The sequence below is a fragment of the Haemaphysalis longicornis genome, unplaced genomic scaffold (genome assembly GCF_048455015.1).
Source record: "Haemaphysalis longicornis isolate Haplotype H1 unplaced genomic scaffold, Haemaphysalis longicornis Haplotype H1 scaffold_1, whole genome shotgun sequence".
Lineage (NCBI taxonomy): Eukaryota > Metazoa > Arthropoda > Arachnida > Ixodida > Ixodidae > Haemaphysalis > Haemaphysalis longicornis.
In genome coordinates this window covers 122,757,993-122,772,689 of record NW_027526203.1, presented here as the reverse complement: position 1 = coordinate 122,772,689, position 14,697 = coordinate 122,757,993, and positions in this window count along the sequence as shown.

Here is a 14,697-nt window from a genome sequence, read left to right as displayed (position 1 = left end):
GTAGATTTACTCAACAATGAATACCTCGGCAGCAATAAAAAGAAGGGCAACAACACTGCAAGACGCGAATAATATCTCCGCCTACATAAACTGCACGCAACACACATTTCACTTCTTTACATCTTGTGTAACAGGCCGAGTAAAAGAGGAAAAACCCAGGACAGGTACTGACAAGTTCTGCTGGTGGTGCTGTTTCAGTATTTTCTTGGGAGCCGTAGAACATAGTCTTAAAGGAAAATGTTCTCTAGAAAGGGTTGGATCTTTCTGCTTAGGAATAGGAACAGTGAAATGAAGTCACTGTGGTAGATCTACAAAATGTAGTTGTTAAAATGCCAGATGCCATACAAAAAGAATGCATTCACTGCAAAATGACCTACAGCAATGTACAAGGGTCTACACAAGTATTAAGTTCCGGATCGTGCTCTACGGGCAGATTTGTTGCGCAACAATGAACTTGGTGTAGAGCAGACTGGAAGTAAGCAATCACTGGGGGAGGGGCCCCTTTGAAGTGGCGCCTACTCAGGGTTTCTGGCTTTAAAATATGCACACCATGAAGCATGCACTCATGATTCACAGGCGATACGCACAATCAAAAACACGTGTAGGGCTACCAACTGTCCTGGACTTTGCGGGACTGTCCCGACTGTTCATACAACGTCCCAAGTCCTGCACCGTTCCTGTAGGGACAGCTATGCGTCCTGGATCGTCCCGTTAGAAACTTTTATGCGGTAACGCAGACTCAACAAGTCAAATCGCGCTACAGAACACAAAGTTAGTACAAACTTGTCTAGGCAGAGCTGCTGGTAAAGCTGAACTTACGCATAAAGTGTGACAACTTTTACGAGTACATCCTCTAGCAAGAACGCTTGTTGTGAGCAGCATGTAGCCAGCTGGAGTACCACTTCACGAGGCCGCAGTAACAAAGAAACGATAGATTTGTTTGGAAGACGCCACAATAAAGCAAAGTGATTTTGTTGCCTCCGTATATTAAGGTACGCTACTTTGCCCCCCTCCCCCCACCTCGACTTCCTTCAATGAAGAGCCATACTGCATGTTCTGGAGCTTCAAAGGGCAATGAAGACAAAATACTTTGAAAGAACTAGCCTTTGATAACCTGCTAAGCTATCACCTGCTAGTCACGAAAGAATTTTTTAACAAAAGACAAAGCAAACTCCAAAAAACTGCTCAATTTCGTGCTGCACACCAGAAATGACAACAGGGGAAACACTAAAACGTAGCCATCAGCATAACTGCACATTACCATTACACTGAATTAATAAAGCAAAACTATGCGCCATAAAGATCGCAAGGTCTCATTTCTTGGTGGTAGCTTTGGTTGATGGCTGCTACTCAGACTGAACAAACAAGTTTTCTAACACTTAAGGAGTGGGCGAGAAAGTTGCTGGTGTCGCCGCCACTGCTTCACCCGTTCTCCTTAATACCTTTTTGGATTGTAGGGTTTAATGCGCCGACGCAACGCAGGCGATTAGGCGCGCCGTAGTGGAGGACTCCGGATTAATTTCGACCACCTGTGGATCTTTAACGTGCGCAGAAATCTCGTACACACGGGCGTTTTTGCTTTTCGCCTCCATCAGAAAAGCGACCGCCGCGGTCGGGAATCGAACGCGCGACCTCATGCTCAGCAGCGCAATGCCTTAGCCACTGAGCAACCGCGGCGGGTGCCTTAATATCTAGACCGTTTGTTTGAAGTTTAGAAGGACTTGTTGTTGGGTGAGTTGGTGCATTAGTTGCAAGTCTGCGCCTGTCTTCGTGTACCTCTCTCTGTGTAGCGTCTTTCTTAGCGCAGTTTACCCCTCCCGACATTCGTTTGAAGTGTACTGTAAAATTAATAAGATAGTAGAACAAGGCAAACTCCCTAATGAACCAAGCTTGCATTTTGTCTTTGTGACCGCTTAAAATTGACAAAATTATTCTTTAGCCCTTTACAATTACATGCCTGTGTTGCCTGCATCTTTCAGCCCATAACCCCAGTTTTGAATGTTTACGAAAAGGCTAGCAGCACTAACACAATTTGAAGTCGACAGGGGACAATGAGAAACAAGGAAATACACTATAGGAGTAAAAAGCTAATAAACTGTGTATAAAAGAACAACATGAATGAAAGAGTACAATTTAGGGAAAAAAAGGGGGAAGGGGGAACCTGTAATCACACAATGGAAAAACAAACACGGACAGCACAATCAAGGCCCCAACACAACACACCCACAGGCCTCTAGCTGACACCAAATCGCTTTTCGCACAGTATCGGTGTCGAAAGGTTGACAATGCCTGCAATTACAAGAAACACCTCGTCAAGGGCACCTACCATTTCCCATGGCACAGGTCCCCTCAACACCGTGAACACCTTGATTCGCTGAATAGCTATCTCAACGTGCACCCGTGCCCTTGCTATGCTCAGTGTTTTAGCAGCTTCCTCAGCTGTAAACTGGGCTTTCTTTCGCAAGAAAGGTGGCTGCACAACACCAAGTCCCAGCTGCCCACACTTGTCATCCACATTAAATCCCTTATCAACCATCACATCGTCTTCAAAGCTGTCAAGCTTATGTAATACAGCTGACTTTTCCACACAAGCTTTGTCGGATGCCCTTCCTCCAAAACCGTTGCTGATGAACGTGATCAGCCCGGCGGGGGAAACACCCGCAAGCACTTTTGCTGTATGCACCCCTTTATAGTGCGAATATGTCAGTATGCGACAAGACGCACAGTGGTGCGACTTCTCGAGTTGCACTTCGGTGCAGTCAAGTACCACTCGTACTTCTCTATAATCAGTGAAGCACTGCGGTACATTCCTGCTAATTTCATTCTTGTCAGGCCATGGTATAGCAGCTTCAAGAACGGCTGCCATTTTCTGCAGAGTGGCATAAAAGTGCCTAGTGGCAGTCTTCCTGCTCACACCAAACAATGCCGCCAAACAAGTGAATGGCAAGCACGTTTTCAACCGCACAAGAACAAGCACAACGCGGTCATAAACAGGAAGTGTTGCATTTGTTTGGTCGACTGCAGCCACCTCACTAACAATTGTTTGCAATGTACTGACGGACTGTAAGCCAGTGAAGGCAAGCACATTGCTGTCGGTGTCAAGGAGATCAACAAGTTTAGATGTTTTCTGCTCAGGTGAGTGTGTGTTTACCTGCACACCTATTTCGAGCAGACGTGCAGCAAGACCACCCTCTACACCTCTGCTGCCCAGTGAAAGTTCAAGAAGAGCTTGTGCCACTTCATCTTCTTCAGCTGGAACTTTCGCAGCAGCTGGATCATCTCCTTCTTCATCTTGAGCTGGAACGTTTGCAGCAGCTGGATCATCTCCATCTTGAGCTGGAACGTTTGCAGCAGCCGGAGCATCTCTGCTGGCACCATCCTGCACTGGTGCAGTTCTAGCAGCTCCACCGATGGGGCCTGCCGTCACAGGTGGCAACCCTGGAGAATCAAATTAAAAAAAAAACCGAGAGTCCCTTTTAGATAAAATAGATAGGTGCATAGACTGCCATTATTCACTTGTTCACAACCTCCTGAGAAGGCATATGCACCTCGTTCAAATATGGCTATGGTGGCTGTTATTTTTATTCATTCAAAGAAAAGTGCATCAGTATGCTAAGTGGAGAACAATGCAGTTGATGCTGACCACAACTGTGTCTCATATGCGGTAATTAACCACAAAAGTTGTAACTGCTGCCTCCGTTTTGTAAACCACTTTCAGTACCACGAATGACAATGGCATTTAACACACATTGAAGAGTTATGACAGATTAAAAAACGCCACCGTTTACGAAGGCATACCATGTGTAGTCCTCGAAGCTGCTCGTTCAGCGCGAGCTGTTGCTGCTTGCAGCCTGCACTGGTCTGGATGCTCGTGGCTCCGCACAGGAATGCACTGGGACAGCACTGCCGTTTTCTTCAATCGCTTTCGTACAGGCGTCCACACCTCAGGGTCTGTGCCGTGCGAGAACCAAACAATGAGTTTTTGTATCACCAGTTCTAATTTGTTGTGACACTGTTCAAGCATTCAAAGCTTAAATTCTGAAAAATATTTAAGCAACTATTCAACGTAAACATGCCTAAGGAAACGATTGAAGGCAGCGATTTACTATTTATCAGCGCTTAAAGCGTTTTAAACGAAATACAAGATGTGAACGTAGCGTTCGTTTACGACTAAACGGTAATGAACGTTTCCGAAATTCTTTCGGTGACGCGTAAATAAAGCCTCAGAGATACGAGGGCAACAACAAATAAAGCTACCTTCGGAACGGCTCGGTTCTAAGGGGACGCACGGCAAGTGGTTTAATCTCGCAATACAACCATCCTTCCTACACGCGAGATGACGCCGACTTCAGCCATGTTTCAACAATACACCGCACTTGAGACAGACCACAGACGGCCTCAGCTATTTACGCGAAAATTTAGAGTCTTTTAACACGGCAAACAGCAGCATCGAACGATTGTTTGCTTACCTGTACTGCTCCAGAAGAAATCCGATGCGACGAAATGCACACTGCACACCCGCATTGGCGGCGTCACGGGCTTCCCTATTCGCAGTTTCACCACCCATTCTTTCTTCATTTGCGGATCGTCAGGGAACGAGTGCAGACTTATTTCGCTGGGCACAGCCCGATTAGTGCACTGTGGCACGCAGCACATCCGGTTGCTGTTAAACTTTTTCGCCATTGCGTAAAAACGAGGCGGGAAGAAACACTCCGCACGCTACAGACAGGGCGACCGCCGCCTCGATCCTCCATGCGCCGTTTCCCTCATCGGCCGCCGACCGGCGCCACCATCTATGCGCCTTGCGAATAGCTGAAGAGGTCCGGGAGCGCCCTGCCTGGCAAACAGAGAAGAAGCCCATCCGGCGGAGCTTGACCATGGCTCCGACAGCCACAGGTTGTGGTTTCTTACACTCCACCTAAAAACACATCGTCACGCTACGTTATAACTTATGTTTGGGGGCTATGGGCCCGCGGCGTCGCTAACACGATCACCAAGATTACTCAAGGTGCCCCGTGCGGGGAATATAAGAAAATTTGGAGGCAAATAATAGACTCGGGCAGCGCAGCACAGCAGCAGGTGAAGGTCAACGGGAGAGGCCTTTCTCCTGCAGTGGACCCGGATTGGCGGTTGATGATGATGGATTTCCCACAAATTGTGTCTTTAAAACACTTTTGAAGAAATTACGGAAAGCACTGTGCTGGCACTGATGGTGTGTCACAATAAAGAAAGTTAGCGACGTTAGCTGTACCCTCGGAAACAAGGGTACAGAAGAGAACCAGGCACCGAAGAAAAAGCACGCAAATTCACATGCCGACAGCCTTGCAGCCACGACTACCCCACTACCCGAAAAATGTTAAGAACGTCTCGTAATCCTACGCCTAGGAACGCGATTTTCCCCCGTGCTACAAGAGGGTCTCTATACCGAAGAATGGCAAACTCTGTGGAGAATAAACCAGAAAAAGTACCTACAAATAAATGTGGGCGAGCATGTCCGGTGGGTATGTCGTACACTAACGTAAAACTCTGCTATTTTCGGAGAACATCCAACCTCTTCCACGCAGCCCATTAATGTACAAGAATACGTTTAGCGAAGTATAACTGCAACATTAAATATTCTACTTGGATTGTAACATGGGAGATAGCTTTGACCAGCTCGTTGCCTCAAGATCACCGTGATGTGATTGGCATGGCAGGGGAAGGAGCTACTGCATCTGTGGCCACAGACATCAAACACAAGCTTTCATCTTTCTAACATCTCTTTAGGCAAACTTTGTACACCCACTCCTCTCTGTAATGCTTTGGCCACGAGAGTAAATAAATAAATAAATAAATAAATAAATAAATAAATAAATAAACAAACAAACAACAACAAACGATCATTTATTAAAAGGGATGGCTCAAGGCCACATGGGGAGAGGCTGGGAGGGGAGATGAAGACCTCAATAGTGTCCCAACATGGAGGAGTCCAGAACGAACCGCCAAAGTTCGTTAATAATAAATAAAAGTTCGTAAATAAATAAATAAATAAATAAATAAATAAACATAATAAATAAATGAAGAATAAATATATAAATAAACATAATTAAATAAATAAAAATAAATAAATACGCCAAAAAATAAATCATTAAATAAATTCCCCTATTCCTAAAGCCAAACTATTTCTTCCTCAATACAGCTTTTCCCTCTCTCGCTATCTTCGCTAAACCCAAAAACGTTCAGTCCGGCATAGAAATTAGCGCATAAACACTCTGAAACACTGACACTGTCACCTCACTCAAACTGACTAGCACCCCGCAGCCGCAACCTTTTACGCTCAGCTCTTAAGCCACAGAAGCACAGAGGGCCTCTGTCTCTCCTGGGCCACAGCAATTAAACACCACTGGCGCTAGTCTTTCTCTCTACGCTGGCAATCATTACTCGTGAAGGATAGATATTAAATGCAGCAACTTCATCCCAAAGCACTCCCTGGGAGTAACGGTAATGCTATCGCATGGCACATCTTAAAACCCGAATGAAGATTTCATCTGCAACTTTTTTTTGTTAAGAATTACCACCATAAGCAGTATGTCTCCTTTACCTTTTGTCATACCCTCCGCAATTGTTCGATAAAACGGCTCAAAGAAAGTTTGTTGTTTGTGTATCTTGCTTCAGTTACTTAACGTCCTGGTGGATCGATGGATGTCTATAAGGGCTCAGCGGGACAATTTTCCATCATGACGTCCTTAATGTATATTTAGTTTTGTTTCTTCTTCAGTATGTGGTGTTCAGGCTTACGATTTAACGCTGCTGAAATGCGTAAGATTTCATCAGTTACGCTGTCTTATTTTCGTTTTCCCGGCAGTTGAACAGGCATCATTTGCACCAGCTTTGAAAAGCAAATGTCAAATCTATTGTTCTGCCCTGCTTAGCTCTAATATGGTATCCGTTGGTAATTAATAAAGGTTCAAAGTCGTGTTTGAAGTGCAAAACAACACTTTGACTTCTGAGGCACTCTGCGTGCTGTAGACTAATTTTGTCCACCCGGGCGACCGTAAACTAAGGGTAAATATCGTTACTTGAAGGTTTCTCACGATGAAGGTAATGTCCTCCGCTAGATATAAAACCCGCATCTTCATGCGTTGGAGCTATTACCTGAGTTAGTGTGAAACTGTGGAAGACTATCGCAAATAGCTCCATGAGATGTTAATTCGTATCAAAAAGAAGTTCCAGGTTACATCTACTTTTAGGTCTTATGATGTATGACGCGATATCTTCACTTCGGCGGGAAGAGACCGTTTTGGATTTGAGTTGGCGCAATTACCATTTATACTTTCCAAGGACTGCAGTTTAGCGACGAGACCTACAATTGCAGCAACGTTTGTTAAATAACTTCGGTACAGAATAGGCTGAGGCCAATTACGCTTTTGTGGCATCAGATGAGGGCGTAAAAGGTGGCGGCTGCGGTGTGCTTGTCAGTTTGAGGAAGAAGGTGACAGTGTTAGTGTTTCAAAGTGTTTGTTCTCTAGCGTTGTAGCGTGGCTCAACAATTTGCGTTTTTATGACACACAGCTAGATACGCTTTTATTGAGAAATATTTAATAGAAGAGTCCGAAATGGTATTAAAGAGAAAGAGACCCCAAAGGTGAAACCCAAACTACGGCCCTGCAGCATCACCTGACGGTAATCTCGAGACGACAAGCTGGTCAGGACCGCCTCGTATGTGTCTATGTAAGCGTAATGTGTAATCTTTGAGTTGTTCACCACTGAAGTTATCCTTAAATATGAGCAGGTTGAGTAACGAGAGTTGGTGTTTGCGTGTATTTAGCACCGTGTAAGGTTAGCGTCACACGTTTCCTATTTAACATCTTCGCCTGTGCAGACTTGAGCATATATGTGTTCCTTTGTATCGTGAGCAGAGTTTGCGGTTCTTAGGCTTTGAGATCCCCGTGTTGGATGGGAAAGGATGGTTCCTGGGCGCAGGATGAGGAGTCGTTCTGGATATTTTTTGTTGTTCCGGGTGTTGTCTGGGTCAGCAAGTCTTGTACGAGTGTTGATGTGATGAGAACTTTCATCATTGTGGAATAAAGAATTCTTCTCAAGTGTTTCGGTACTATGCCTGCTTGCAAGAGACTAATGGCATTTTGAGCGTGTGCATGACGTCTAAATATCTATTTGGTAGTTGTGCTAGGCAGATGGCGGAGAGGATTTCCGCTTTTCCGTTCCTGTGTGTAAAGGGTAATGAAGTGACCGCGATTGCCACGGTAGTCCACTACAACAATTGTTGCCTTCATTCTTTTGAACGTCCCTGCGTCGGCGTTGACTGTGTTTTCATAGTTTTGGCGCTTTCCTCGATGGAATGAAATCCTAGCTCTTGACGTATGTTTGGGTGCATGTTTTTTGGTAGTGTGAGGGCTTTCATGGAGAGCCTCTGGCCAAGTGACATATCTATTATGGCGTCCAGACGTTTTCTCTCTGGAGGTGCGGGATATATTCCATTGTATGGCCGGTCCTAAATTTTTTTCCTGCAGCTATTTTTGTTCCAGGAGAGTGGCTTCTATGATATATTTAAAAGTTTTAAGACACAACTTAGGTCCTATGCGGTGATCATGAAAACTGAGAGGTAGGGCTGCGCTATGTGCTGTCGCAATGACGGTTCATGTTTGGCTGTCTTCAGTGCGGGTAAGTTCGTGGTACGGCAGGCCTACCGATATCCCGGTCAAGATCTTTGCCTACAGAAGTTCCGTCGTTTTCTTTTTTATTCCGGCTCTTTCCTTGCATCGGTTCTTTACAAAGTGGGCGAAACATTAAACTATTTTCTGTATTTTGGCCGTTGTGTCACCGGCACTACTGCTTTTCTGTAGGCCCAGGAAGATGATTATTACCTGACTGTTTTCTGAGATCACATGCTGACCAACTTTTAGGTTGTGTAAATTAGACGCTTGACGTCACTCATCGTTTGCCGTACAGAGCTTGCGGTGGTGACAGGGCTCCGTAGAATTGAAAAATCATTTCAATTTTTTTTGTGTATTAGAAGCGGTATACTCGATTTTACTTTTTATTTGGACCCATTTTATTTTGCTTCTGGTTCTAACGAAGGTTTACCTGGGTTTTGAATAGCGCGGCGTTCATAATTTGCACTTTTTTATGTAAGTGACGCGACGTTAGCCAGCGCCACCATTAGTATCGTTTGGAAAGGCACTTTGGTGGTGGCGTAATTTGCGAGCACGGCTGGCGACCGTGTCTGCCGAGCATGCAACTGCCCATGGCACGTAAAACGAATTTCACTGCGCAGGCGTGGTGCCTGCTTTAATTTTTTATCTTTTGCTTCCTCTCGGCCTTAGAATCATTGCCCTCCTTTCCGCAGTCTAGTTGATGCCGTTCTGTACTCCCGATATCTGCGAGCGCTCGTATCTGGCTGCCTCAGTTGTACTTTCCTGTTCGCATCGACGACGCACTTCCGCGGACGCTGGATGAGCACGGCTGATAGCGGACGGCTAGCAGGCACGGGCAAATAGAGAAGTTATCCTACTAACATTATTACGTTAAAGATTTGGTGTTTTTCCCTGCTTCCCTGCAAGCGTAAACGTCGAGAAATGAGGGCCTTCATGACACACCACTGTTGTTGGGAGAGGGGGGGTCCTTAAGGCTTATTATTTCGCTAAATATTACAGGACAAATCCAAAATATTTGTAACAGCACATTGTCGACTGAGTTTGCTCTATTCCACATTCCCAGCAGCCATATGCCTTTTCCAGACTACATTAACATCTGTCATTGCAAGTGGGTGGAAGTGACACTATAAGTAACAAAACCCTGAAAAATTGCCACTTTTATGTTCCTTTTGCGTGGGTGCATTTTACATATCTTTCAAGTTCGAATTATTTTCTGTCTTCGTTCTCAATGGTATGTTTGCGCTAAAGTGTTTCAAAGAGATGTGGATTGTTGATAAGGGCTTTTCTGTCAGGCCACGTAGAATAACATTCTGAAGTGGTCATATATGATCATTCTTATCGTATACTTTGACATAGCCACATGCGTTCCACGATTCATTTGCCTTATAATAGGCAATAACAGGAAGAGAAAACCAACGCGGTCGCTTACTTTAGCTAGAACTCCAATATACCAGGAAAGTAGGAATACCAACACATATTCCATAATTACGATCTTCAAAATGTTTTGCCTAAACAAAGCGCTTTTCTACGGGCTCTATTGCAACTCCGCCACGTGTATGAAATTTATACCGATTCCCCCAAACTCCAAACGCCCTGAGGAAAAAGCGAGTCCGCAAAACAAGGGTTGCGAATGGATGGCTTCGGTTTTTCAGTGATGTGTACTCTATGTGGAAGACTAATTGACTGCTTTCATCAATGCCGCAATGCTCCTTTTGAGAATTGTGAACGCCGCTCCCAATCTTCCCTCCGATGCCCCATGCAGTCGTCGACACTTCCCGATCGTTCCGATGGAAGCCTTTGCGGTGTTTCTGTCGCGGAATGCTCAGCTTCCTATCGCCGATTGGTTTTGCGGTGCTTCAGATATTGGAGTGCTTCACAATTTCGCAGAATAGTTTACTCCTACATCTCAATGCCATCTGCATTCATGAGATTGTTGCAAGACAGGTAACCCCATTGGCGGGGAGAGAAATAGGCAATCTGGATGGTAAAAGGTAGGTTTTCATTTATTTACAATATTACTAACCCGAAGACAAATATCACCTTGTATATAAAAAACCTAAAACCTTTGCAACCCACTCACCCTTAGCCGGCGCCAGGAACTTGCAAGACATATAGAAAAACTTTCAAATTTACTTTAACACAACGTCAGCCGTGACGTAATGGGCAAAATGCTAAAACAGACTTTTCCTGCCTAGGTCCAAGTAAGACTTTATGTATGCTATAAAACTGAACTAGAGTCACCAGTAAAATTGCTGAACTGGAGTTACCAGTAAAACTGCACCGTCGTGTTCTTCGGTGGTGGCTTTCGTCAACCTATACCAATCGCACAACAAAATTCATGTGACGTGGTTGAGGCTGCGCGAGGTAGCGGCCGATTGGTCGCAAGTGTCATGACATTTCTTTGTTATCTATATTTCTCCCTTGAAATTGACTGTAGGACTTGTATTGTTGTGTTGAGGTCCAATCAGTCTTGAATGAACCAAGCACTTTATTGACTTCATTGTACATTTAAGTGGCAATACAAAAGCGGAAAACAGTGCGATACATGGTGGGAGTACGAAAGAAACGAAAAACGTTTACGTTCCCGAACCTACGAAGCTTTAACATGGTACACTTGTAAACGCGGTGCTCAAAAGGTTTTTGAGAGCTGCGATGACGGTCATTCGGGCAATGTCTTTATTTGTAAATAGACTAGCGATTTTTTTATTTTTGTGGTGATGAGTCACGAATCAGCCCGGATACCGAAAAAAAAAACTGAGCCTTAAACGAACGCCGGGACGATTCGCTTATCCAAAATCTCTTTGCCAGGACAGATTTGAGAGCAATCTTGCTCAGACCACAGCTGTGTGGTCTGCTCTTGAAAGACTGAGGATGGAACTGGAGCCCGCGTCAGTACAAGTCATCTGATTGTAGGAAAGAACTGATAAACCGAGTACAATGCGTCGCAAAATTCGACCAAAGGCTGGTTGCGTCTGCCAACGCATTGCCAGTTGGTCTAGGCTGTGTGCTGATCAAACGGCCATCAGATAGAAAAAAGCTTCCTGTTGCGTATTACTCTTCTTTATTAACACCACTGAACCGACGGTATGCATAACGCAAAAACAAAGCGCTTGCAATAGGGCAAGCGGCAAAAAAGCTGCAATGTTTTTCGAGGCTGGAGATTTTATGTGACACTGAAATCACAAACCTGTCGTATCCCTACTCGGACTGTAACAAATTTATGTGCATTGCGACAAAATAAAAAAAATCGCGCCAATCCACCCCGTGAATGTGGTTGGAAAGCAAAGCTGTAAACGGCACCCATAACGATTACCCATGCGACGTCATTTAAATTTCACTCACATCGCTCTACAAATAGTAAAACTAAAGAGAAGTGAAATGCACTTAATGACACGATTTATTACTTCAAAGAGATATTCTTGGTATGTTTAAATCAATGCATGATGCATGAACGGTGTTTGGTTGAGTTGTATTGGTGTAGCACAAGAGTGGAAACATTTTGTATAAAATTAAAGTAAGCTCCAACCCGGTGTTAAACCATCTGACTTCTCCGTCTCTGCGCCGCGGACGGAGCCGACGAGATTTGCGGCAGAGAAGGAGGAGTAGGAGGAAGAAATGCTTCTGTTCAGATTTCTGAACGGCCCAGAGTGCAGCCCTGGGGAGCGATTCCTTCTTCTGAGGGGCGCATATGCAGTCCGCGCGGCGTGTGTTCTGGCCACCCGCTGAAGCTGGGTAGGTAGAGAGGGCCTGGACAGCAGCATCTCCCATTGCTCTTGTTGGGTAGTTGACGGAAAGAGAGGAGGGTGCTCAGGGCTAAAGTCGCACACCCCGATTACGGGGCGGTTTGTTCCTACTTCTGAGCAAAATTTACATTCAGCGTCGTAGCGATTCGGATACATTAGGTGAAGACGCGTAGGCTGTGGGAAGGAGCCCGGATTGTATGAGCCGTAGGGTAGTTTGTTGTTCTCTGGAAAGGTCAGGGTAATGCGAAGGTACGGTCTGTCTCAGAAGGCGTTAATGCTGGGTTATCTCCCTGAACGTGACAAGGGGGTGACTATGCTCGTGCAGCTCCATAGCACTGGAGGTAAAAGCGCAGGCTTGTTGGGTGGGCGTATTTGTTGCCCTCCATTGAAGCGTGAGGGGGTGTCCAGATGAGCTGAATGGAACCGTTTGGGGAGTGGTTTTTAAGCACGCGCAGTGCAGGTCAGGACACCCAACCAGACTGGTAATTCCAGTAGGCTTGCTGGGAATCGGTGACTACCCTCCGAACCCCTGGTTGAGTGAGTCCCAAGGTGATGGCTGCCTCTGCTGCTGCCGTCATTTCTTGGGTCCTAAGTGAGGTACACGCAAGGAGGTTGGTTCTGGAGGTAGCCACGATGATGGCGTATTGCTGCCCTCGATGTTTTGAGGCGTCTGTGTAGATAACTGCATGATCCCCACCGAGGGTAGTCTTTAGCGCCTGAGCTCGTGCTTTTCAGTGACCCTCGTTATGTGAGGGGTTCATATTTCTAAGCCATGGGGGCATCTTTAGTTTTAGTCGCCAAGAGTCTGGGAGTACGTCAAGCGGAGTGACATTCTGGGCTGCCCAGCCAATCTGGGGAAGCATGCGGTTACCCACCGCAGTTTTGAGTCGGACCTTCTAGTTAGAAAGATGGCCTTCTATCAGCTCTTCCACCGTGTTGCGGAAACCTGTGCTAAGCAGCCTCTGTGTGGACGCACTCATGAGAAGACCAATGACCTGCTCGACCATCTTTCTAATCATTATATAAAGCATCTCTATGTCTTCCTTGTGGAGAAGAAGACCGTGGGTTGACGTAAGTGACTCTCGAGAGGACAAAAGCTTCAATTAGTCGAAAGGTACCGGATTCCTTTAGGCCTCGCTTCTTGGTGGCAACTCGCCTGATCATGTGTATGATTTGATTAATTCTATTTTTGAGGCGCTGCAAGGAGCCGTCACTCTTGGTGTTAGCCTCGAGATGTAGGCGCAGTATCTGGATGCTGGGGCTTGGAGTGATGGCCTGGCCATCAAGGTATTCCTTGGTTTGGCGTGAGGGCGGACGACAGGGAGCTGTGATTTTTTACGTGAACACTGGAGGCCAGAGGCTTTAGCACATTGGTGTACTAGAAGTGAGATGCCATGCATTGGGGTGAGCTTCCTTTAATTTTTGTAACTATTAGCACATGAGCAATGCGCGCACAGGGCCGCTAGACGGGCGTGAGTGGTCGTGTGACGCTTTCACGTGGCATTCAGCGAGAACGCAGGGGGTAAACCCGTAGATGTGCTTGGTGAGTACACCACCTGTCTTCTCTGTCTTCGCGTGGGCTCGTAGCTAAATCGGTAAGACAACGGGCTCTCGCTTTGTTAGTCTATTAGTTCCGGGTTCGATTCCCGGCGGTGCCAGTAAATTCTTTTATTTGTTCTCTGGAGTTTTCTGGTGACACCAACGGTCGCGAAAGAACCCTTGGAGGGTAGAGGTAAAAAGCTTTGCTTTAAAACGTTGCGATTGATAATCGCGGGATGTGGGCTCGGCGGCACCGTCCAGCGCACGCTGGCTAACATGATCGTCTTTGTTGTGCAGCTGTTACTTGGACTGAACGGAGCCACCCCTGGTTTCGTTCCTGCATCTATCAGTCGGCATCTGCCTCGTGGAACAACAGTGGAATAACAGGTGCCATGGTGCAGTACGCTGGAAAAGGTGTCGTCACGCGTAGACGGGATGCCCTTCTCGGGCGCTCCGCCCAGTTTGGATAACCCGTTTGGCTTTGCAGCGACGCCAGCGACATCAAGTCCGTACAAAAGAGAGTCCCGGCAGCACACCCCCTTCAGTGGGCCCGGCGGCACCGTCCAGCGCACGCTGGCTAACATGATCGTCTTTGTTGTGCAGGTTGGTGATCAGTGGTCTTTTGCAAAATGTTGTGAAAGTAGCTCATTATGCTTAGTTGTGCTGCCGAGCCCCGGTTGTGGTTGTCGTTGCTGCCTCGAATGCTTTCGTGGAATTCGCTTCCTATCGCTACGCAGTGGTAATGTTGAAGAAAACCCTGG